At 36.3% G+C, this 27,710-nt stretch overlaps 1 protein-coding gene across 7 annotated transcripts in view; it reads left to right on the top strand.

The window, feature by feature from the left end:
- Positions 1 to 27,710, top strand: part of Atg16 (Autophagy-related 16) — a 238,607-nt gene that overhangs the window by 107,918 nt on the left and 102,979 nt on the right. The window lies entirely within an intron of this gene.

Here is a 27,710-nt window from a genome sequence, read left to right as displayed (position 1 = left end):
TGGCTTTTGTAGATAATTTTTAGCCGCAGAAATGAGTTAAAAGGTGGAGACATTTCTTTATTACAGAAGAGTCGTTTAATCAATGGACAATCCTCTTCACTTCGGTTAGTAAGGTTGTCTCGAAGGCTGTTGCGAAAAGCATGCTTCTTTCTTTTTTACTTGTCCTCTACTTTTACAATTCAGTTTCACAACCGATGAATTACCTGGTAACAGGTCCGTAGAAGTTTCTTCATTCGGTTTGCTATTGAATCGAAGCTTCTACGTATTGCTTCAAACTAATTAAAAAGGTGCCTTTTCTTGGGTAACGTTTATTTATTATAGAGCTTTTTTCATTAAGACGAAAGCCGAGTATCGAAAGTACAGTTAATGAAGTCTGTTTCAATAAAGTTCCTTTGGCCTGATATTAATTAATGTAACTTACCAAGTTATTCCAAGTGACGTACCAATGGCGTAGCATCAACGAGTCTCATATAGTGGAAAACGCGTTTTGGTCTTTGTGACGACTTTGACACTCTCTAACTTCAATTTCCTACCTCTCGCAGAACTGACAAGAAACTTTGCGTAAATTTTAAGCAAGTCGCGTACCAGCGATGGATTTGCACGACTATTTCCCTGCACAATATGGTGACGAAATTTTCCGAGAATAGAAGTACGGGCCACTGCTTCTTTAAAAACTAGAGTTTTCCTACAAAATAAATTTGTCTCGTGCGAAGTTTTAGTTTAGAAGTGTAAGTATGTCATTCGAACATAAGATATTTCTCATTTTAAGATATATTCCAATATATCTATGTTTATATTGGGATTTGCAATGCAATTTAATAAATTATTAAATGCTAGAGCTATTGATTGAACTTATATCAAACTAATTAAAATGGAAGTCGTATAAAAGAATATGTAATGTGGGAAAAAAATTTTTTTCATGTTCTCTGCAGAAAATCATCCAAATTCCCAAAAATACACGTTGAAAATCCATAAAATTTTCATTGGTCATTGGTAGAATCGTCAATTGGTTACACTGTACTTGGTTACTAGTAGTTCTAGTGTTAAATATTAGGAGTTTGTGTTTCAGCATATTAATTTTTGATATTCAGAATCATCTTTATACAAAAGCAACCTTTGTGTCATATTAGCAATTCTTTGAAGTTTATAGATTTGAACTTCAAGGATCGCAAGAGTTCTTTCTACAGATATTTGGCTAATAATACAAATAACTGTTAATAATGAATGTTTACGATATACTGCAATTATAAATCTCGTCTAATAGAAAATGTTTACAAAACGTTAAAAAAATTCTTAAGATGTATTTTAAAACGAGTTAGATTTATGGAGGTTGTTTACTTTACTAATTTTAAGCAAGATTAATTGCAATCGAAATTTTCATAGATGGGGTCAAATTAGTTGTGAAATATTTCGTTTGCTTGATTGACTAATAGCTGAAGATAAATTAGACGATAAAGTTAAACCACGTAAAAAGTACAATATTTTAGAAAAGTATATTTCTCTGGGTTTTCTCAAAACAAACTTCAATAACTAAAATGGTCATCGGTAATTATTAAGAAAAAAGAACTTCGTGCAGAAATTTCCTTCGAATTTTCTTTTTCTTTCAAAATGAACGACTGACTTTATTTATGCTGAAGCGAAAAATAATATAATTTATATGAAAGAGAAATAGAGTGAGAGAGAGAGAGAGAGAGAGAGAGAGAGAGAGAGAAAGAGAGAAATAACAGCGAACTTCATTTATCATACTTCTTAAACCTTGTCACTCGTAAAGTCCTATTATTATGTAGACATTTCGTAAACACGATCATTTATAACTTTACCGTAGCTTTCCACAAACCGTATCTCTCGTAACACCTTGCCTTGTTGTATCGAGTCATTTGTCCAATTACGATAGCTAAGAGTTACATTTTTGATAAATGTAAGTTTCTTACGGTAACTTCCATCTTTGGTCTAACACTCATCTTCCATAGCTCTGACACTCCAGAGAATTTATGTAGACCAAGTACTCATTCATTCAAACCCTTCACTCATGTTAGGTCGTAAACGTAAAGACCCTTTAATCGTTATGATCGTCCACTACACTTCGGGCATAGTTTTTACGACTTGAGCTTCAAAACGCGGACCTTAGGACTCCGAATGAGTTCATTGTTCAGCGAAACTCTGGATCGTTATTATTATCGTTATCCTTAATCATCCTAATTAACATAGTAGATCTGCTAATAACGCTGCATAATAAAAACTAAAATTCCCTTAGAAAACCGAAATCCCGCAACAACAAGAAAGTCGCTGTATCTTCGTCATAAACTGCAAGCAAATACCTGCTAATGTTCGTGGTTTCTTTTGTTTGGAAAATGGTGGCAGTACGGGCAGTGATTCCGTTGTCAGTTGAACGATAATACCTGTGCGTGGCGCGTGTAATTGAACTCGCACGCGCACAACAAAGGGTCGGCCACCGAATTCGAATGATGGTTTAACATGTCGTCACCAGCCGTCGTCGTGTTGTACCTGGTAGGCGTGCGGCGGGTAATCATTACGATCCGACACGTCGGTTCGCTGGCGCGCGTATTTCGGCGCGGAGAAGCGGAACAGTCGTTCTGGCTTTTTATTGTTCCCCTTTCGCGTTGTTCTCTGTACCTGCTTCGCCTCGCTCCACCGCGCCGTCCTCTGTTGCCGCCAGATTAAATCGAGTTAATTAAAGTCATTTTGCAAATTGTGAATGACGTCGATGGCGGAGGAAGACACGATGACCGTCGACGTTTGCTAAAATTGCCCTTGCCTAAGCGAGGGGAAATGGAACAGGGATCGATTAGAAAAATATTTTCACCCCTCGCGTTTGCACCCTTCTGTTCACCGTTGTTTGCAATCGCTCGCGGATTGTCCGCTCCTACCCTCCAGTCTTTTAAACGCACCGGTTGTTTCAAATGTTGTACGAAATTAAAAGTTGGAATATATACAAGCACATAGAGACACAGAATTTTGGTAGATAGCGGGAGTTATTGAAATTATCGAAGGAACGGAAATATTCAAGCGAACCGTGATTTTTTTTTTCATTTGTTTAACCCTCTTTTTCACCGTTTTTAAGCTCCTTTTTAAACCGCTTTTTTAACCCTCCGAAAATGTTTTTTTAGCGTTTGAGTAATAAGCAAACTGGGTCGTTCATACCACGCGTAACTTTTCAGAGATGTAGCTCCATAAATTTTCGGGAAAAATTTTGAACCAGTCGTTCTGTCCCTCTATAACCACTTACTTATTTGTGGTTCTACTGCATATGTTCGTTAATTTTAACGTTTGAGATCTTTTTTTTTTCAATTGAAATGAAAATTCGCAGCAAAGAAATACAAGAGTGAAATTTTGTTTCAATCAACGAGCCAGTTTACCTATGGAAGATTTAATATCTTTTATTATAGTTTGTATTCATTGAAATTGTCCTATTATCAGTAAAAATAGTAGTAATTATTTTTTTATTATGAATATATAGATTGTGGAGTGAAAAGTTGTCTCGAAATACGTTTATCCATGAGACTATATAGAACTGTAAGATATTGTTTAGAAGTAAGTATGATATCTTTGGACACAAGCGACATTCTTTGAAGGGAAGCATTCAATTGTATGCCGAAAGCAATGGCAAAAGCTTGAAAAAATTGTTGTGAAAGAATGTAACTTTATCCGTTGCTATTTGGAAAAGATATTTACTGCGTCAATATTAAGTGAAACATCCCTTGTTAATTAATTTTATATGTTTGTAAATGTTATCGGTTCGTGTTAATAAACTTATTTTTATGCTTATAAATAATATGTTTAGTCATTATATTATTATTATAATTAATACATTTAATAGATACGTTTACAATAAATAGCTTTTTTATATTTTGATTTCGATAAAAAATATCCTAGTTCCACAGTATGCACTCGTATAACATAATCATGTTATTAATATCACTTCCATTATCTTGCAAATAATATTCGATATCGTTTTACGTCTATATTATCGTACCTTCCAATTAATTCCATAATTAGGAATACTTAATTTCAGTTAATATTATAAATTTGTGCAAATTATATGGCTTTCATGAAATTCGATATAATTTGAATTGCCATGATGCGTGTTTTGTTGTATGATTTGATCTGTAAATCTGTAGGAAAACGTTCACTTTTTTCCCATTCTTTTGCCAGATTGACATGAACGTATAGAAAAATGTCCCTTTGACGTACCAAGAGTTTAATCGGTACAGCAGAATTTTTCTCTCGATATTATATCATGGTTGTAGGCGCGCCTCGGTTCAAGCAAAACGGATTTCAAGCAATTTCCACCGCATCAAAGTGCTTCGGTTCAAGTAAAATGGATTCCCTGCAATTTTTCCGGTATAAACGCGATTGCGAATGATGAGACGCAGCTCTGGCTGTTTCCTTTGTGATACCTTTTGCTCGCTCTGATAATTGACGCAGTCGTAGATTTCGTCAAATTTTTTTCACTCGCTTCAAAGGGGTAAAATCGTCTCACGCTTAGTTAGCTTTCTTTCAACCGTGATAGTATTTTAATTACACCAACATCTATACCGCATCTTGTCTGCTAATATTTGACATCAAGTTCTAAACATAATCTTTTTCATCTCTTATAGTTAATAAGTACCATTAACCAACTATACCAATGACAAATTTAAATATTATTAACATTAATAATAACTAGTGATGGACATCATAATATAGTAACTACTGTTTCTTTTTACAAGATGAAAGATGCTAAATTATTAGTTTGAACAACTTTAAATAATCAAATTGAAGCTCCAAAATATATTAAATATGAAAGAAATTTGACTTTGTGTGAGGAATAATGTAAAATTTGAGCTGTAAAATTAAGATTGTACACGACACAATTGTTATAGGAGACACATTATTTACTACATATTTCTTGCAACAGTTTTTTATTCTAAATTATAATTCAAATTCACAAGTACGTGTCTTGTTTAATTTTAACAATTATTGCAAAATAACCGCTATACAATTAGTACAGTCTCTAAAGTATTTTTACCAAATTTGTTGCTTTCTGGATTTATTACATTTGAAAATATTTTTTATTAAGAAATATTGTAGAATATTCAACAACTTGCTATCGATATACTTGTGATTGCAAAACATGTCAAAATTCTGTAGCAAAATGTACATATTTCATAAAATTATACATATATTTGATATTGTAGAATATCTGAATAAAACTAAAATTTGGAAGAACAATTTAATCATGTAAAAGTTAACAATATTTATTTCGAATGAAATGTCATAATTTTTCTTTAGTAAACAAAATAAATAAAAAATAAATGTGTTCTTCTAATATTCGTAAAGATAAAAGTCGTTTTCTTTCTGCAGTAGAAGTTTACGCGTTAGTAGAAAAATCTACAATAAATCAGGCCTTTATACAATCTCTCAACTTATCATTTCCATATCAAAAATTCTTCATCTACAGTTGGTTAATTACTAGTTTTGTAATTTCATTTTGAGTTGTCAATCACGTACATTATGCCTTGGTCTTTAAATCTGACCAACCACTACAAACATCTTTAATGCTTTTATTAATTTATAATATATCTAACACCTTTAGCTTCCTTTCGAATTGTGTTTTCCAAATTGTTCAACAGTAGTATCTGAATCGCAATATCAAGCATCTCTCAGAATCACTCTCGTACACAGTAAATTATCATAATAGTACTTAACATTTATAATTAACATAATAGTAGTTAACGATAGTTCTCTTTTTCCGTCACATAATTTTCTACCAAATGAAAAAATGCCTTAAAGTACAATTTGTAAAGTACCACTTGTTCGATTGCCAAATATTTTACCAGCAACAATATCACTAAATTGTCAAGTTTCAAGTTTTCCTTTTCTACTTTTAATACAACAAATGAAGAGATCTTTTCCTATCGTTCAAGGTTATATTTTAGCACTGGTAACTTCTACCTTGTAACTTGTAAAATTCTACTATAAATACCAGTCCAGTTCCTTGAGGGAACACAGGTCTGCAGTTTCTTGTGACTGCAACTCAACTTACTCCGTGTCTACACTATCATTAGAATCGAGCGTAATGGTACCAATCGTAGCCTAGAATCGCACACATTACTTGAGATATCACGGGTGCACTAGGATGATATGGTCCCTGCCAACGTAAATTGAAGCGATGCGATGGAAGGAAGCAAGAGAATAGCATTGCGTCGTCCGGTCTTCTCTAAGCCAGATTAGGGAGCCGTAAGAAAAGCATTGCTCGAAAGCTTTGTTCAGGCTGGAACTGGTACGCCATGATGAGCAATGAAGTGGCCGATAGCGTCTCTCTAACCATCCCATGGGAGGTCTGGAAGCTATACTTGTTCGCGTCTTGGCATCCACCGATCCCTTTCTATCTGCTGTTACTTCCGTTTTCCGATATCAGGTCGTCCAACTTCGCGTTTCTACGTTCCATTTCAAACAGCCGCGTTGGCTTATTCGGTTCGCTCCCTTTTGACCCGCTACAATACAATATTGTTTCTCCAAATTGTTTCAACGTAATAAGTTTCCTGTTAGTCGAACCAGCCGCTCACGCGGCTTGAGAAATTTCGCTTAGGGAGCGTGTTGATACCTTTACGTCGACCTTCGAAAAGGGAAAGGAAATACGTTTAATGAAAATTTACACGGCCAGGGATACGTTTGAAATCGCCTATCGAGTTGGTTCACTGATGTAAGTTAGGTATAAACGGAGCCGTAGAATCATATGTTTAAGTATTATGGTATTATGAAGAAAGATGGTGTTCTGTTGGGTACTGTGAAGGGTCTGAGTCAATTACCACTGGTTTCCCGTGAGTCATTTCTTATTATTACTAATATCCATTTGTATAAAAAATACCCAGGGCAAAAATATCTTCTATTCCCTATATTATACGTCTGTGTTATACAAATAGATAAAACATTTAGGAAATTGTTCGTAAAACATAGAAAAGACTGCGGTAAGAAAGAATGATATAAGAAAAATCAGTAAAATTATTATTCGAAGCAAACCATAATTTTCGGAAGACATGATACTAACTTTAATGTAATATCGAAAATTAAACGAGGTGGTAAAATTTGAATTACAAATTGATACGGTAAACAGGAATACGTAGAACGCGCACGGGTTTCAAGCATTCAAATTTGCTACCGGGATTTGTTTCCTTTGTGGCGATATTTCTGGCTGCGATACAATTCTTGAGTTTATTCACGAAAACCCACGTCGTTGACTTCCTTCCCCGTGCTTTACTTGTCCAAAGGGATACGTGGGTTTACACTGAATAAGGCTATTTTTTCGCCTTTTTGACCCTAACCTCAGTCGCGTCGTTTCACCGGCGTTTCCTCCGCCCTGCCATCTGCTTCACTATATCTATGTGCATACATGGAAAGAGGATTCAGTGAACACGATGTTTCTCTAGTTTGGATTTATTTTAGCTTCTGGTCGAGATTCTTCTTTGATCCAAATTCTTTCGATCGCCATGGTAAACAAATTCACGTACGCACTTCGAGATTTCACGTAACTACTGCTTTTTACGTTATTCGTTCCCTAAATTGCTTTCCAGTTTGTCCACTCGTGTTGCATTCACATACTTCGTTACGCCTAGTAAACCACATTTAACGAAACTCGATAATTGCATGTACATAGTTACTTTTCAATGAAATTGCTATTTTGGATAAAAAGTAATTTGGAATGTAAGGTATGAATGATAATTTAAAGGATAAAAATATGTGAAATTTTACAGAATATTCGTATTTAATATTTAATTATTGCTTTTATAGTATTTTACTGAAACCCCTAATATCTTTTTTTATCGTTTTAAACGATTCCACGGATATTAAAATATTTTATCTTCTATACATGTACAGAGCTTTTTATACGGTGAAATTTTTTCGTTCATTTCCTTCCTTTTTTAATTTAAATTTAATTGAAAACTGCATCCATCGTTTTTGAATTAGGAAAATTATGCTTTATTCGTGGTACGTAACCAGCGTTACGAATACCATTCTCCAATTTACTTCTTGCGTTATAGTTATATTTAAACTTGATAAGTGTAAAAAAAAGCTCTTCTTTTAAATTAACGATATTCACGTGTTGATATTTACACAAACAATAATTCTTCTGTTATTTTCCAAAGAATATAGGAAATAGCGTAATTTGTAATACGCGATGACTCCTGTCTCGAAAATAAGTTAAAACTGCGTCATAAATTTTTTCCCAACGAGATTTATTTTTCAGAAAAACGATCTTTGAATATTTGTTGGTGGTACCTGTATATGACATAAATGCTTAACGATTTATTTAACGGACAATACCTACTGTTTCAGTCGAATATCATATGTGCCGGTGATTATAAAAGTCGCCTAAGTCACATATTTCTCGTTTCGAGATATTTAAAGCTGTGCGTTTGACGCGTCAACTGAATTCTGTTTAACGACGCAATGACCAACTCAAACCAACCGTTTAATTTCCATTACTTTGCAAAGATGATTTTAGGCGTAGATGATGTAAATAGGCGTAAGACAAAATACTTGATGAAATCGTTTCTCTCAAATTCTTGATCTAAGCATTTTTCATAATCAACGACACATAGTTCGTAGTGTAACATTCTTGTAATAAAAAGTATATACTGGACATTATATTATAGAAATCATGTGAGATAAAAAACGTTCGATTGCAGTCGAATTACCAATGTTTTCACAAAATAATCAACACAACATAACAACAGTAAAGTAATAGAAATTGTATTAAAGTAAAAAGTTTTAACAGCGATATAAACATATTATTTACTTTACCGAGATCTTAGTCATTTTCACTTAACAAATTTCTAAATTATTCTAGTCCTTTTTTACCAGAACATGCTTACACTTGATAATTTTTTCCACTCGTTTGTCTGGCAAATTCAAAGAAAATACCGTGGCTCGCCTTTGTTTTATTTGGAAAGGTCGATCCGTTTCTCTCGGTCCTTCGGTTTCGGTGGCACGAATTACGACGCACTCTATATCCGTTTTATGAATTTGCATTGGGCAAATATTGCTGTCATCGGCGGATGAAATACTGCGTTAGGTCGCACGATCGAACCACAATTTTGCCAAGTGTACGTTACATCCATCGCGAGCGAAACGACGCGGCTGCGTAAGGGCATTGTTTTTAGACTGAAACCAATAAACGAGCAGACTGCCGGAGACGGGGTGTGTGAGAGGGTTGCGTTTCGACCCCTTACGAGGATTGAAGGCAAACGAAACAGTACCTACCTATCGATCTGAAAATCGATACACGTGCCCGTTTATTCATCCAGTCGTTCACTGAATATATTGTTTCCGCAATTTTGTTCGACATTGGATACAGTTTTCCATCGGCTCGAAACGTGCTAGGGCTTATATCAAAATGCTCATAAATTTCCGAGAAGGGGAGGATGCGTTACTTTTTGTTTCAGTTCGTATAAACGTAACGCTGACCAACATACCTCAAGAATGTGTTGTTTCGATTCGAAATTATTCGACCGCTGTCTGCACGAGATCTGCACAGGACGTCCCGGAATTTAATAGTGAAATCCTATGGTGAGCATTTAGCAGAGAAACGGTATGGTAAGGTAGATGTTGCTTGAATCATACACAGTATAACGAATGAGAAAGGGAATGCGAGAATATCATATACTTTAGATCCATCAAAAAATAATATCAAAATGGAGAAAATGTTTCGAAGAACCGTATGGTAGGTTGATTTAAATCAGCGAAGTGTTCTATATGGACTAATAAAGTAAACGACAGAATATCTTCCCAAAATAAAGTAATAGGTATAATAGAAAAATGTAAATACATGTAGGGCATTTAAAGCATTTAAATTAAAAAGTTATAAAAATACGAAAGACGAAGGGAATAGTCTTAGATTTGCGATTATTTTGCTGTAAAACAAAAATTGGTTTGTCACCAGTTCTAAGAAAACTGTACATCTGGTCTTTTAGTTTTCTCACGCACTGAAGCCATCGACAGCGTATAGACAAAAGATTGCGTCGAAGACAAACCATAAACAGCAGATAGGTTGGCTTCAGGGTTTCAGTCATAGGGTAACACTGCTAGCGTGCGGATCTGGATCAGCTTAATTATATTCCAACTTGTATTTACACTTGAGTATTTAAAATATATTTTCTACCTTACAATTTATCCACGCGTTCCTTTGTATTCACATACATCTAATAATCTCAACAACAAGCAACATAACCGTTAGCTGTAACAAAATTTGATTGCAAAACTGTATACACGCATCGAGTTTTTGATCGTGGTTATTTATTCGACTAGGCCGTTTTATTGGTCGAAATTTCGAAATCATCCCACTCGTTTTTATTGACAGAGAAAAAAAAAATGGACGTATTTTTATATTCTAAGAGAATATAAATTCCGATATCGTAAAACGAACGAATTTTATGAATTTGTTTTTATTATTTGCTCGACTCGAAAAATCCACATGTTTGGTAGTTGAATTAACAGTTGTCTATCGGGAAAGCGCAATAGCATTTCGCAGAGTAATTTGTAGAGTTAACGCTTAAATATCGTTTAAGCGTTTCCGATTAACCGTAACCCCTTGCTTTATCGTTCCAAATGAGTTTTTTAGTTAACCGATATCGATTGCTTTGTCGTTTATAACACGTTTTATCACATACTTGATATTGTGTGCTTGTAACTCCGCTCGTATTTTAGAGGATTACAGCGAATTATATTTCTTGAGTGCCGGAAAAACATTATAATTCTATCCTGTTGCGATTTAAAAATAGATTTACCGATTTTAACGATAATTCCACGCTTTAATTACCATTATTCTAAATTATTCTTATTCTAAAGTGACTTTAAGATAATTGTTCTAAACAATTCAATTTAAACAATTCACCATTCACGAATTTCATTAATATTGCATAACTGCAATCGTGACCAAACCAACATCGCATAAATATACACGAATAGAAAATGATCCGTTCATAATTAAAACCATAATAAGCACATAAAATTACTATCTGTAGTAATATCTAACATATTCTACATTCCACTCAGCCTAGTGTTTCACATCTGAAAATTACTTGCAAGTAGCGCCAGTAGAACGCTTAAGCAGAGATTTTACTAACTGCATCCTCGACGAACAGCCTAATAGGTACGTGAATTAAGTGGTATCCTTTTCCATCACAGATGGAATCCTTGTTGTGAAGAGGTAAATCGATATTGTCAATTATATAAACGTCGAGTTCCTTTAACGCATTATGTATCGGCGTTACATTCCACGATAGCTAGATGCGTATCTGCCCTCATATTCCAACAAAGCGTTTTTCGTATTTGATTCTACATTTGATCTTCATGGTGTAAAATTTGTATAGTTATGTAAAAGTACTAGTAAATGATAGGAAATTTAATATACTTGCATCTAATTAATTAGTCTGTAAATTCTATAACAAATGCATTGCTGTGATAGTAGTTTGTGCAGCCACTGCATGTCTATTTTCGAAATGAAATCGCAAAGTGATGGTGAAATCGTTCGATCGAGCTGAAAGACAAGACTAAACTCATAGCTTATCCACCGTATGGGATAATGCACTTTAAAATAGCAGCCATTCGACGGAAGTATTAAAGGGAAGAAAGTAGAGGTGGTTTGTGAAATGCACATTCCGAAGTAAAGTTGCGCTCGTTCCTAAATCGCTTCCATATTTGATAAGATAGCTTTTTACCGAACTAGGTTTATGGCGGGTATCGAATTGAAGGAAACGGCGAATATGATGGAAGTTTGTCGAGTAATTACGTATTCATAATAGCGAATAATCAAAATGTAAATCTAGTGACGAACGGAAGCATTTGAATGTTTACTATAGAATCTTTTTTATTAGTATATGTATTATACAATACGTGTTGTGAAATTTTATTAAGATTGTAAGAAGAGACACGGCTATTTATGGTTATATGTATAATCATGATGGTCGTATTTCATTAATGTCAGTGAAATTTCAAAATGTTTTATACAACGCATAAAAAGTTTTCAGAAAATTTTCATCTCACTATATGATTTCTTTTTAAAATACAAAGATTAGCTCAAATTTTGGAATAAATAAATCTTTTTATACGAGATTTCCTTTTCGTGAAAATCGTCTTGGATTTGCACTGACAAACTGACAAAAATGTACTGAATATAAGTCGAATAAAATTGATTCTGAGCTCGAGCCAAAAATTTCATTATGGTTTATGTACATGAGAAGAAGAGAGAGCAGACGAGACAGAGGTAGAAAGATAAAGGTGTAAAGCGTTTAATGCCTTCCTGAAAAAACTAGAGTTATAAGTTGTATCGTGCTTTGCACTTTTTGAGAGTTGGCCGAACTTTTAAATATATTGCGCTGTCTTAGAACCTCGGAAAACTTAAATTCTATAAATAACGAAACTATCTCGACCCGTCGCTTCCGCGGATAACGCTCTTGCTTGGCTTCGTCGCGCTTTTCCCAGGAAACTCGTGCAATAATAATAAACAAGATTGCCCCCTTAATAATTAATCGATATTACGGTGTAATTTATGAAAGCGCATATGGCAACGTTTATTAATGTCTGCAGATGTTTCGAGAGCAAAATATGAAAAGCGACACCGATGAACGTTGGATTTGCCGTTCAAGGAAGATTTTAGGCTAATCGCCGTATAAATGCCGCTTGTAATAAAAGTATATTAACCGTGACATTCCTTTGCCGGTTTAACTTCAAGAAGAAGGATATCAAAGTAAAGCAAAATACCTCGTAAAATGGATATTAATTCCGAAACCGTAGATTGCTGCTGACAACTCTGGATCGTGCAAATGCATTTACTCTATAAGAAAAATTTATATCTTAAAAATATTATCTTATCGCATATACGTAAGTCTAGTTTTTCTGTCTGGTGCAAGTTGTTCGTGCAAGTTTTGCTCTGCATCAAATTCAAGCAGCGCTATTAGTTGAGATAACATCTGCAAATTTCAATCGATTATTATTTACCTGTACAAAAAACTTGGATAATGATAACTGATACGAGTGATATTCAGTGAATTTTAATTTTTTAAATTTAAATGATTATATGCTAATAAATAATTTTATAAATCTATTTGGTATCTATAAAGTCTATCATAAAATCATGTATTATTATGCAAGCTTGTTTTCAAATATCGTGATTCTCGATTTGTAATTCATCTTATTGTAAATCGATGTCACGATGATCTAAAGTCACTTTTCTAATTGCATTTGTATTAAATCATTTACCAATTTCATTAATGAAAAAGCTTGTACTTCTTCGTAAAATATGACATTGATAGAACATTTTACCGAAATATTTTCTAATCAGAAAAAATGCTAAGTTGACTTCTTATTAATTCTATGGAGCACTTAATGTTTCCAAAATTTGGCTATAAAACTGCATACAAGACATATGCAATGAACGTATCAAACCAATAAAACGTCAATGTTTAAAATTTTTCACATTGTTTTATAAAAATATAAATAATTTTATTTTCCCTTATATTATGTACTTCTTTTAAAAAATCTGCCTTTTTAATACAAATAAATGTATAACCTGTTCTTTAATTATCATTATTTTTATTATAGTCGAATGCTCTTTACAACATGGCACAAACTTCTTAATTCGATCGATAAAATTCTTGTCACAAGCTATGAATATTTATGACGTTTTTTCTTGCTCTAACGTACAATTGACCAAAGTTCACAGACGAAAGGAAACAGTTGAGTAATTAACGGAAGACGCGACAAAAGCCGGACGTTGAATGGAATAAAGTGTACGAGAAGTAACTTCCTTGGCACGAGTACCTCTGTTTCGTTGGCCACTGGACTTTGGGCTATTAAGGAAACCGGGGACGTGTCGGTTAATAGTCGAGCCTTCAGGACTAAGAACGAACGAAGGGTTGTTCTTTTTATTACCGGAAGACTTAGTAGGACTTGCAGTACTTTTTTTATTCGCTTCAGTATCCCTCTCGTAAATTGTAGCAAGCTTCTGAACAACGCAACTCGTAGGTTATTGACTATTTTTCTGTTCCTATTTTCTAGAAGACTGAACTTCCTAATTTTTACGATTCGATTTCTATTTTATTCTTTTGTGGAATATTAAAAGCAAGGGAACAATATCTGTGTTTATAATATCATAATAATTATATTTTTATAAATATTACAGATGTTCAAAAACGTTTCCAGTCTTTATTTTTATCTACCATCAAATTTTTAGCAAATTTATTATAGAGATCCGATAAATATTTCAACACACTCTTTAAATATTGCATATATTCTCTTTCTGTGAGAAGATAGGGAATTTCGAACTATCTGAAGTATCTGAAGCGTGCATTTACGCAATGTTCGATTCAATTACACGCCAATGTTACTCCATCAAAATGTGTATATTGTATACACACATCATGCTGCGGTTTTCTGTTCCGTGCATGGATCTTCATTAAGTCATACCGCAGTTCACTACAAATCATATCCGTAATTCATTGGTTAACTGACGAAATACGTGATTATTAATCCAGGGTGCATTTAGCGTCGTGATAACAATGCACGTTGTTCATTACGTTGTCGTTGCCCTCCTAATTATTCATTTTGCATTCGTGCCAGGTGAAATGCTATTCTTAACATGTGAATCTTACGTTCGTTCATTTAAAATGCGCATTTGCAAGAAACATACATCATTTAATATTTTATTAAATTATGGAACATACGAATAAAAATTACATTTAATATAAATCTCCGTTACAACTTCAAAGTCCACTTTAGCTCATAAGATTAAGACTATTAGATGTTATACACAGCAGAAGTTACGTATTTCGATGATTTTCGGACTAGTCAACGCATTTATCATTATCTTAAAGCGAATTTTTATCACAGAATAACGTGTTATATGAATAACATGTCGATTTATCAAACCTATAGAATATCTCCGATTTTATTCATTTAATAGATACAACATAATTGTTTAGAATAATTCTTTAATTATTTTAAACAGCGTGTATAAACACGCTATTACAATTTAAACGATACGCTTAACAAAACATCATTCGAAGTAAATATATTCCTTGCTGGTTATTTTTACCATCGAAACTACACGTTTAATTCTCAAAGGGGGCATTACACATCGAATTTTCATTCGAATTTCGCACAAAGTTCTCCGAAAATAAATATGCGTTAGCGTAAAAACAAATTCGGCTCGTCTGCTCGCGATTTATTTCGCGGGCTTATCAAAGCCAGTGGCGCATCGCTCAAACGAAAGCTTCCGTGATATTTTTTCCCCTCGCCGGTATCGATTTACTTTGCACCTCCGTTGCTGCCACGTCGGTAAACGAAACAAATTTGCTGCACGGATTCCAATTTTGCAGAGGGACGTCGTAACGACGCGTCTCGAGATGCGGGTCCGATGCGACACCCGGGGGGAGAGTCGGAGACCCAGCAGAGTGAATAACGAAGTGGAAACTTTTCGACATCACTCATCTGGAGGAAAATTTGTATTCCGTTCAACCATCCTGGATCACCCTTCTGTAACCTTATCGTCGCTCGGTCCATCAACTTGACTCCCAGTTCGTCGTAGCGAGGTTCGGCCATCAATTTCGAAAGCAAACCCTTAACAACCCTCTCTCCACAGACTGGCTGGTTTCACGCTAAATTCCACGAAAGCGAAGCAACTTGCTCGATGAAACTCCAAACATCGACGCTTTCAGTCTTCGTGCGATCCTCTATCTCGTTGGTGCAGCTTCGTTTCCGAGCAGCAGGTATTCCTAATCGGACTGTTTGCGTTCTATCCTTCATTTGCTTCTTTTCTGGATACAAAGGATGCAACCAGTTCAAGGATTCCCTGACGAAAGATCGTGCGGACTAGCGTAAAACGGTAGGATGCTTGTGTAAAGGAATTCGCTAATTGGATCGACGGTGCTTTATTTAAATTAGAATGCTGGATGCGTGCGTACCTCTGTAATGATGCATTCGATCCCGAGAGACAGGAAAAATTATTGGATCGTCTATTGTCGCGGGAAAGGAATTGTTGTATTCATTCTTTTCTTTTTTTTTTTTTTTTTTTGCTAGTGAGAAACTGTGGTAGAGTTCAAAATGTTGAGAATTCGCCGATTGCTTAGGAGTTACACTAGGTTTAGTGAAAATTGATGATTGGATTTTTAGGTTTGAGAAGAATTTCTGTTTTAGAAATACCTTAATTTAATTCGTTTAATTTCATTCGTTGTGAGAAAGTAATTCTTCTTAATTTCATTTCCTATGTGATTTTGGAATTTGGTCTTGGCAATTGGTAGATTATAAACTCAATTATCGTTTCGATTCTTTACAGCCCCTCAAGCTCACAGCCAGATGCCTATCTTCTTTATACTCAAGAGATGCAACGTCAGTAGCTTTGAAGAAAATTTGAAAAAACTTTATCTTCGAGGCACTTCAAACTATATTTCAAACATTTAACATATCATTAAAGATAAAAGAGATATTTCTATGTTGCAAGCAAAAAGTTTGGTATCGCGCCACATAAGAAATTTTTACAGGATAATCTTTGAAAAAGTTTGAAAATACATAAGGTTCTAAATAAATAACTAAAAAAAATGAAACCACATCAGAATCTATAACCTGAATCCGTATCAGATTTCATAATTCTACTACTAAAACTTCGATGAAGTATCTTTGAAGTTAGTTAGCGGGTTCGTCAGTGGTACTCGATTGTGCTTGAATGTCAAAGCTAGAGAACGCACGTAGCCACTCGGTCAGTTCATAACGAGGTGCTATTAATTCGCGTTCCAAAGTGCGTTGCGTCCTGGTTGATTGATCGTGCGCACTCGTTCGTGGTGATTCACCGATAAAGCATCTTATTACGCTCGACTATGTCCGGCCATAAAGGGCGCGCACCGTTGAACAAGGTGCGAACACAAGCGGTCGCGATGTAGTACGCGGCGCCAGCAACAAATCTTACGATAACGAGCGAGCATCGATCGCCATCAACAGCAGTCGCGGAGCTATCAATTCTTCCCAGCTGCCCTCTCGAAAAAGACGGCCGTTTAGTGCCCTTAACACGCACTCCAAGTCGTTTTACGGCCCTTGGGCTGCAAAGTGTCCGAGCGGCCAGCCTTCGCGGTACCCTGTCGACCCTTTAACGTGTCATCCGGTTTGACGACAGAACGCTTTCTCCGCAACCTGTTTACGACATCCGTCCACCAATTCGAATCAGAAAACGAACCGTACACTGGTGACTAAGCGAAAAAAGAAAAGTGAGGAACAAGAACGTGTTCTCTGGAAGCGTGGAGTCCCCTTTGTCTGAAGAGGATTGTCAAGACGCGGTGATGTGGCGCTGACATAAATGATCTAATTGCACTGTCTCTACTCTTGGCTAACAAGATGCGGCCTTGTTAAAGCAGGGAATCACGCATGAGAACTGAAGTTCAACTTCGCGTCGAGTATAGGAAATTGTGTGGAGATCTGACAGGAGCAAAGGATGAGAAGGAAGAGCGGGAAAATTGTGGCGAAAGATGTATGGAGTGCCTGTTCCTTGCTAGACCTGTTAGTAGACTCGTTGATAATATACATTGTCGCTCATAAATATTTGTATAACTTGATTCATTTCTTTGAAAGCTAAGGGAATTTTATCAAAGTGTAGACAGATATTAATGATGTGTCGATGACTAGAAGCGGTTTTCTAGATTTTTATGAAATCTGTGAATTACTTATCACGCTGCCACACGCCTAACGTACTATATTCACTGATGTACTTAAAAATTATTCGTTTGAAATACCACCCTTTGGATTAATTGCAGTAGTTTTTCTACCTATTTAGAGAATCTTCTTCATCCTTAATTTAAAAAATTAGAAGCTTTTCAAATAGCAAATAAATTCTTCGGTGTTATATATAAAATTTCTATTAACTCTATAAATTTCTTATCTTTTAAATTGGCTTGAGTAGGATCGTCAGGACCCTTCAAAATCCCTGCTACTTCTAAAGTCATTACAAACAACATAAATGTCGAACTTTCTCACATCGAGATGTGATTAACTTAAAGAACTGTTTAGGTTTATTTAAAATATATTATAATTACTTGAGATACGTCTCCCATGGAATTTATAGAGAAGCTTTCTTTCAAATGTATTATACGATGTAAATATCTTATCTACTGATTTGAAAAGCATTAACATTCTTACCCTAACAGAACTAGCAATGTGTAATAGAATTATATCCTTTATAAACGTATTACGAATAATTTTTAAATTTTTAGAAAATGGAACTTACAATTAGTAAACGTACTTAGATATACAATTTTTATTACTTAAATTTAGTTTAAATAATGTTCTGCTGGTTTCGGAGAACTAAGACTATTAAACAAGTCGAACATGTATGCATTTAAATTACACTCCTCAAAATTCGCGCTAATTTTCTTTATAAAGTCATCCTGAACGTCAAACTCTTTCACATTATTACGCACTCGATTTTAAAATCTCTTCACGTTCGCTTGTACGAAGAGTGTCTCTTCAAGGATTTATAACGAAATTTTTTGCATGCGTCGCAGTCAATGTATTATATGGTGTCTTACGAACCGGCTGGAGAAGCATTAATGGCCCTGTCCTAGATGTAGAAAACCAAAAAAGAAGAGCCAAAGAGATCAGTAAGGAGATTCTGTCCAGAACAGCAGAAGAGAAGAGAGGTTACTCGTGACCACACAAGTGCGCGCAAGATGCGATACAGACAGCAGGACACTTAATGTTATATACATCTGTACATTTATAGAAGCTACCCACTGTGTACCGTATTATCATAACTTTTAACTCGTGTTCTCTAGCTGCCGCTATAATTACGCGTAATGTCGCGTACTCTAGCGATTTCCGACCGTCGCCTTTTTTCTCTGCTGGTTCTTGCACCGCTTCCTCCATCCTTCTCTTCCGAAACCCCTCTTTTCTTCTCGACTCTTTTTATTTGTCATCCTTTTACAACGTTTGCGTGCATTAATTCGCTTTTTCCTGTTTTTATTTTAGAAAAATGTACCCGTACAGGCTGATGTACATTTGCCGACTTTAATGCACACCTTCGTTGATTTAAGAAGGAGATATGTCGTGATATGACGTATTAGTTCTGCTCTAATTCCTATAATTTTCTTCGTTGATTCAATGCTTTATAAAGGCGATCTGTAGTACGGGATGTTCCTATATATGGAAAGCGTCATATTCTTGTTTCGATTTATCAATTCGATCTTCTTCTTGCCTTTTCTTTTTGACGTATCGATGTAGATATTAACAATATGATTGATAACAAGGTAACTTCGGACATGTCAGAGTTTCATATGTATTTAAATCCTCCATTTAAAATGCGAATAATTCAGTATGTGTATGCGTGCGTGTGTGTATTTCTCTCTCTCTCTCTCTCTTTCTCTTTCTGTCTTCCTTTAGCAAACACCAAGATTTACTTTCCATTTGGGATATTTTTTAGCTTCCTCTGAATAACAGTTTTAATACCGAGAATTGATTTATTTTCATTCATATTTTCGATGTTGACATTTTTTAAAAAGCTTTCAATTCGTTTATTGTGCCACGGTAATAATTTTTATTCAAAGATGTATGTTCTCACCTAGTGTATATTTTATACAGTGTTTTTTACGGTATAACATACATAAATTAAACAAAAAACATGTTTTTTGAAGCAGTGGTTTAAAAGATCGAAATAGTGAGATCATATCCACATATCAATATTAAAATGAGCGACAATAAAATCGAACTTAAATACTAAAAAATAATAGGAATAAATTCATCTATAAGTAAAGTCCTTTAGAGAAAAACCATAAGAAGAAATTGATTAAAAAATTGATTTGTAAATGTAATTCATTTGAATTGAAATTACTGTTAATATAAAATATTACAAGTATAACATGCTACAGGAAGAAGATACAAGGGAGGAAGAGGTAATTACAAAACCCATAGCTGATGAAGCCGTAAGAAAGGCAGGATTAATTTATCATGGCACAGATTCAGATTTTTCATCTGATGTTGTTGCTCTGGTCTGCGGCTTTCTTACAGTTCTTTTTATTGTAGTGTACAAACGTGAGTACATATTTGGTCATAGCTGTTATACGGTTGTTTTGCAAAATGTCGGTACGCCATGCCCCTGGGAAATCACATGACACAACTACAATCCGCCTCGCCAGCGTAGAAATTTACTCCAGCAGACAAAAGCGATGTGATTGCTTTACAGGTAACAAGGATTGAAAGAATCTGTGAAATCTCTTGCAAAGTCAAATTTAAGCTCACACGCGAGTACAGAACTAGAGTCAGAAGTAATCTCTGGTGTAATCATATGATTGCGTTCCATCATTTCTATACATCCTGGACAATTTTCCCATTCCTGGACAAGAAATTTTGCTTGTGTCTATGAGTACGGTAATAGTGTTATGTTTATAATTACGTGTGTAATTATACAGTATAGGATACAGCCAAAGTATTTTATAAAAAAACGGAAGATGATTTTCTATGGAAAAATATGTAGAAAGGATAGAATGAAATTTAATACTAATAATAGTTCTGGATTATAATAGAAGGTGTTACGCCACGAGGCTTTTTAGAGATCGTATTTCCAACCGTCGCTCGCGGCCCTCCAGCGTCGCAGATACATCCTCTTATCTGCCCGACGAAAAATATACATTGTATCGATGAGCGCATATTTATCACCAAATAACGAGTTCTGGAACCGTCGATCTCGGACCGTTATTTTATAAACGAAGAAGTCGGCCTGCGTGATCATCGGCGCGTGCGATGGCGTGATCCGAGCATATGGGGGGTCGTCTCCCCGAAAGACAAAGAATCGGTCTAAGGAGGGCAGTCTCAATCGAACACTCTAACCGATCAGTCTCATTCGAAATCTGTAACCGGGGAGTCCATTTTCGTCGTCCGAACAGTCAATAAGTCTACCACGGTTCTATCTTTAAATCAATCCGTTTGTAAAGTCTAACTATCTCATCGAGAGATATCGTCAAATCGGGTCACATTTTCTGTAACGCATAAGCTGTGCTCATCGTCAAATACTTGTGACGCTCATAATATTGTGTAATCCATTGTTGAATATATACATCATATTAACCTGTTAACACAGTGTTAATTTCAATTAATCACCCCTGTTATCCTAACCGAAACACGGGGAACGACTACTTCGCGGCGTCGATTATACGAATCGTAGCGAGAATTTACGCCTCTCGCTGACGCGTTTTCCTCGCGACCGCGTCTCTCCGCGAACGGTCGTAACATTTGGTCCTTCGAGCCGGATTCAGTGGTAAGTGAAAAGTGCACACCAGTGACACCCACTACCATACAGTGCCACATGAATCCAACATAACCAGCAGCGGAAGCGTTGCCACTCCAGCGAAGTCAGTAACGTCAAGGGGCCGTCACCTTGGAAGAGGCATAATTCAATGGTTGAAGACGCAACCATGCAGCCTCCCGCCGCAACTGGACAATCGTCAACATAACGATATTCAACAACTTCGATCGCACGACAAAACACGTCACTTTCGGGAAGAATCGCCTTCCTCACGAAACGTACGTCAACGACATTCCACTGCACAGGGACAAGCGACAACCTGCAGTCGGAACAACTTCAGTTTCACTACAACACGAGTGATCTTCGGGAAGAACGCCTTCCTCGCGAACATCACGATATCCCGCTGCACAGTGACGAGCGAGCACTGCAGCCGGAACAATTCTGCATCGGGATACACCGATCACACATCACAAGTACCACCTTCGTTAACGAAGTATCTTCATCACAAAAAATGGCAAACGAAGCAAGAATCACCGCCTTGAAACAGGAATACGACGATATAAGCGAAGAATTCAAGACCATATGGAGACTACTCGACCAATACGAACAGTCCGGGCAGCGCAACAAGGGCAGCTTAAAATTTTATCAAACACTGGTCGACGACAATTGGAAACAATTCAACATTGTCCTTAACAAATTGCTCGACATCGACGACAACGAACCTGAGGACTTATCGGATATCTATTTAGACCTGATGGTACGATTGATCAGACTCAACAACATTGATTCTTCCTCAACGAATGTCTCCAACGCAGTGGCGAATCCAAAACTATCGGAATGCAACAGCAATACTTCCAGCAGTTACCAGAGACGTAAGAATAATCTAAATAATAACAGTAACAATGATCATACTCCGCCGATGGAGAATCTCGTATCGAGTCTAGCGCCGATTCCGTCGCATGACACGCGAAGTTCATTGCATAATACTCGCAGCGCGCCAACACGCGACTCGACGACGATCAAGTTCGCGTCCTCATTATCCGAAAAATCTGATTCAACGATACCGATCGCCGTGAATCAGACAACTTCTAACGTCCGCCGCTCATCGTCAATACGCGACCAGACGACAAGTACGATAGCAACGTCTCTACCTGAACAATCTGATTCAACGTTACCGATCGCCGTGAATCAGACAATCTCTCACGTTCGCAACTCATCCCCAATACGCGACTTAACGACAAACAAGCTCGCGTCATCAGTATCTGAACGATCTGATTCAACGCTACCAATCGCCTTGAATCAGACAACCTCGAACGTTCACTGCTCATCGCCTACACGCGACTCGACAACGACTAAGTTCGCGTCCTCATTATCTGAAAAATCTGATTCAACGCTACCAAACGCCGTGAATCAGACAACCTCTAACGTTCGCTGCTCATCGCCTACACGCGACTCGACGACGACCAAGTTCGTGTCATCATTATCGGAACAATCTGATTCAACGCTACCAATCGGCTTGAATCAGACAATCTCTAACGTTCGCAACTCAGAGCCAAAACGCGATTCGACGACAAACAATTTCGCATTATCATTATCTGAACAATCTGATTCAACGCCAGCAAGCGCCTTGAATCAGACAACCTCTGCCACTCGCAACTCTTCGCCAACACGCGACTTGAAGACAACCTCTCACGATCCTCTGGACCGGAAAAAACTGAATCCCGTTCATGACAACAGAGTCAATTTCGAATCAAAACCTACAGCAGGGGTTTCGAAATCCATGATAAGATTCTCTAGGAACATTTCCTCCTCAATCAACATCTCAATGTTCAGTCTGTCTTACAGCACGTTACCTGTATCATCTGAGAGCAGGAGTATCATATCGGAGAGTCATTCTCCTGGACATAACACGAAGATGCCACCTTCGCCATTTCCGAACGGGGCCACATCTGCAAATTACCCGAAGCGGAATAATCATCACGTTGTCACCACCATTGCTGCATCGGACAAGTCTCGGGAAAAAACCACGAAGATCTCACTGGAGTCACCCCTGGCTCCAATAACGCCAACATATTTTCCAATGCCAAGGCAAGTCACAGTTACGACGTCCAGCGTCGCGACGCCCAACGCTCATTCTCCGCCAAGGATCATCACTAAGAGAGCGCGATTCGGGCGGATCATCGGGGGGAGCCCAACCTCCCAATCAACTCCAAAACTCCGCATCGTGTTGGACGAATCAACATCAGGCAACACAAGAATTCCATTCAACGACACCTCATGGGCAGAGGTGTTCCATGATACTTCCTGGGCCGAGCTGCTGCATAACACCTCCAGGATCGAAGAATTAAACGACACTTCCTGGGCCCAAAAACACAACCGCAAATTCCTAAAACGACGAGAACCACAGCGATCGAAACTACAAGGAGTTTCCGAACAGGACATAAACAACAACTTGTCAAATCACTATAATTTAGTAATTTTCAGATGTAATCCGTACTCTACGAAGGGAATCTCGCCCATTCATCAACCTCAGAATCACCTATTGCAAATCATTTACGTCAAAGAGCGAGAGGATCGCAACCACCGCAGAATCCAGGTATTCGTATCCAACTTATACGTCTTGCAGTTAATGCAGTCCACATCGAGCTGGTCAACGATCTCATAAGCGAGGCCTTCGTCGCGTCTCTGGGAAGATTCATCGCTCATCGAAGGGTCAGTCTTTCTAGCCGGCCGATGGATCGAATGGCACTTCACACTCTCAACTCGCCTCACTTCAACGGATTGCGGAAGCTAGCAGCAATTCTTCAAACGACATCTCAGACGTGTCGTCATTAACAAGCTTCATACAATTAAAACGCGAAACACACTCCCTATCAGAATCAAAACCAACCCTCAACTCCAGACCGCCAACTTCGATATCTCCAGATCGAAACGATCTCTTAATCCTTACTCCCAGTCACCTCCTCATCGGAGACTAACAAGTTTGCGAGATTGAGTTTTCAGGGATACTCCAACCAACCTTCTCCAGCTAGCATCAAGAATATCCACACGAGCTGAACATACGAACCAAAGGGAGCAAGGGCAGTTACGGCATACTAGAAGACATCATCGTCCTCCTCATAGAAGACAACGTTCTCCCAATGCGATGACCATTGGGCAGAATCATCAAGGTCCAGCCCGGCGCAGACGGCATCATACGGACGGCTACCGTACGAACGGCAACAAGCACACTGGATCGGAGCGTCAAGCGGATGGTACCACTACCGAGCAGATCGCCGACAGATGACTCCGAAACACCCAACAGCTACGAAGTCTAACGAGAGATCCACCTCACAGTATTACTCATAGTACTTGATCGGTACCCTCTCAACGGGGGGAGTATGTTACGCCACGAGGCTTTTTAGAGATCGTATTTCCAACCGTCGCTCGCGGCCCTCCAGCGTCGCAGATACATCCTCTTATCTGCCCGACGAAAAATATACATTGTATCGATGAGCGCATATTTATCACCAAATAACGAGTTCTGGAACCGTCGATCTCGGACCGTTATTTTATAAACGAAGAAGTCGGCCTGCGTGATCATCGGCGCGTGCGATGGCGTGATCCGAGCATATGGGGGGTCGTCTCCCCGAAAGACAAAGAATCGGTCTAAGGAGGGCAGTCTCAATCGAACACTCTAACCGATCAGTCTCATTCGAAATCTGTAACCGGGGAGTCCATTTTCGTCGTCCGAACAGTCAATAAGTCTACCACGGTTCTATCTTTAAATCAATCCGTTTGTAAAGTCTAACTATCTCATCGAGAGATATCGTCAAATCGGGTCACATTTTCTGTAACGCATAAGCTGTGCTCATCGTCAAATACTTGTGACGCTCATAATATTGTGTAATCCATTGTTGAATATATACATCATATTAACCTGTTAACACAGTGTTAATTTCAATTAATCACCCCTGTTATCCTAACCGAAACACGGGGAACGACTACTTCGCGGCGTCGATTATACGAATCGTAGCGAGAATTTACGCCTCTCGCTGACGCGTTTTCCTCGCGACCGCGTCTCTCCGCGAACGGTCGTAACAGAAGGTTAGAGTAATAGTTAAGCATGCAGTTATGTAGCTGAAATATTTAATTAAGAAAAGAAAAAATACAAATTATTATTTTATTTTTATTGTTTCATTGTTTTTCATGTGAAAAATTTTACAAAATTAAATTCAAAATATATTTTCATTCACAATCCCAAATATTTTAATATTTTTTTAGAGAAAATAACAAAATTCATCAAACGAGGTGTAAAAAAATATCAATTGGCTTTAAAACTCAGAAAGAAAATGAGTTTGAGGGAAAATAATCATAAATTACGGTATTCGTCAATTTGAATCAATTGATTTTATATATTTTTTGTTTAGGAAAAGTAAATTTTTTAATTAAATTAAAAGTAATTAGGAATAAAAGTAATCCTCCCCTTAAAAATAATTAGCAATATTGAAGCATCTAAGATGTAGGGAATATCGTGTATGAATTCTCGTTGAAAAATCACTGTGGAAGTTGATTTATCTCCTTCCTATATGACATAACAAACAATAAAACTTGATGTATGGGAAGTTATATGTCCGCCATTGCATATCCGTTATCCGCTATGTCGTGAATCTTTCATATATATATATATCAAAATATGTACTTCCCAGCCAATAAAACCTCAAATTGCAACTAGAAAATTATTTAAATAAATAATGTAACAAGACTGTATATATTTAACAGCTCAAGAGAAAATATATGAATAAGGTAGAAAGAACAGGTTCTGAATATAGCAAACTGGAAGTATATATATATACATATAATTCCACTTGCAAGTTTATGCAAATTTTATCGATAATATCTCTATTAATAATTAGGTTTATAAGAAATTACTTTTGAAGTAATTTCTATACGACATAACCGTTATTCAAGTTCGAGTAGTTTCTATCCAACAAGTTTTTATGGTATTCGTCTAAACCGGTGGCAAGAATATTTTATACATATAAATTAATGTGTAGAATTTACATATCCTGATTCAACATTAAATTTTCTACTAAAATGTGAAAAATCTATACAGAAATTTAAATTATAGACGCTGTAAACATTTGCTACGTGTTGCAACAACCAAAATAGAAATCAGTCCTACATAGTTATTGAAAAGTATGGAAATTTTACAATATTTAAAAAATGTGTCTTCTTACTAATCTATTTGCGTTCAAAATCCGCGTTTCGAAATGGAATCTTTATTTTAATTTATTTAGTTTTATATTTCATTTTGTTTTATTTAACGTTGTCAAATAATTCTTACGCAGAGAAACATCTTGCAAAAATAATAGATAGAATTTCCACAATAGTAGTAGGAAGCTTTCGGGAAAAAAAATTTTTACGCAGAAAAAAATACTAGTTCTCTGTTCTATCCCTCTTGTTTCTGTTAGTAATTCTCGAGAATCAGAGGGGAAAAACATACGTCAGCTTTATGAAATCTAGTGGACAGCTGTTGGCAGCGAATGGCAGGTTGCTGCTGCTTATCGTATTTTCAGATATATCGCGGAGCTATATGCAGGGTTATGCTCGTGGAGTTATAACGGAATATTTACTAACCCGAATGTTAGGAATCAAATTTTGGATGTGAAAATGAGTTATTCTTATAATAATAGAATCACAGTATTAATCCTCTGTTTAAGAAACTAAATTGTCTTTTACTCTTTTCTGAATTTATTTTATTTTAAGATCATACAAGATAACTAGTAATCAAAATATTAATGAAAAAAATAATAAATTTCAAATTTTGAGTTGTAATTGTATCTTTTTAATTTCAAAGTGCCAATATCTTTTGTTTTTATTTTATTTATCCAATAGAAACCGCTTTCTATCAGAAGTCTTTTATAAGTATTTATCAATTTTGAAATAAAGTATATTTCTGATAATTTATATTTAACCTTTCTAATATCGTGTAATAAAAACTTTAGTACACTTGAAAATAGGAATGATTCGAAATTGAAAATTTTACTATTGTTTTTACTAAGTTAAAGTAAAAACTTCCCTAATAGTTTAAGTGGCTACTTTGTATATAAAACTACTAAAGTTTAAGACAGGTATATCTCTACTCAAAAGTAAGAGCTTCATTAAGACTTCTTTCTTAGTTTTATACTTAAAGATATACGTATTATCCTTCTCTCAACACCAGTTTTCAAGTAGTTCGTATCTTAATGGTAATATGCGGTTTAATAGACTCATTCCCGATGATACGAGTTAAATATAAAATTAAACAAATCGTTGATAATGTTTGTAATACTAGTCGGAATCTGTAGAAACAAAATTTACTTTGTATTCTGAAATGATTTAATACAATAGTTTATTCTACAACATTCTGCGCTTCATATCTATCCAGCTCGTTATTTGGTTAACAAATTAG

This window comes from Bombus fervidus, chromosome 5, assembly GCF_041682495.2.
Source record: "Bombus fervidus isolate BK054 chromosome 5, iyBomFerv1, whole genome shotgun sequence".
Classification (NCBI taxonomy): Eukaryota; Metazoa; Arthropoda; class Insecta; order Hymenoptera; family Apidae; genus Bombus; species Bombus fervidus.
The sequence above is the reverse complement of the archived record's forward strand: the minus strand, read 5'-3'. Positions and strand labels throughout refer to the sequence as shown.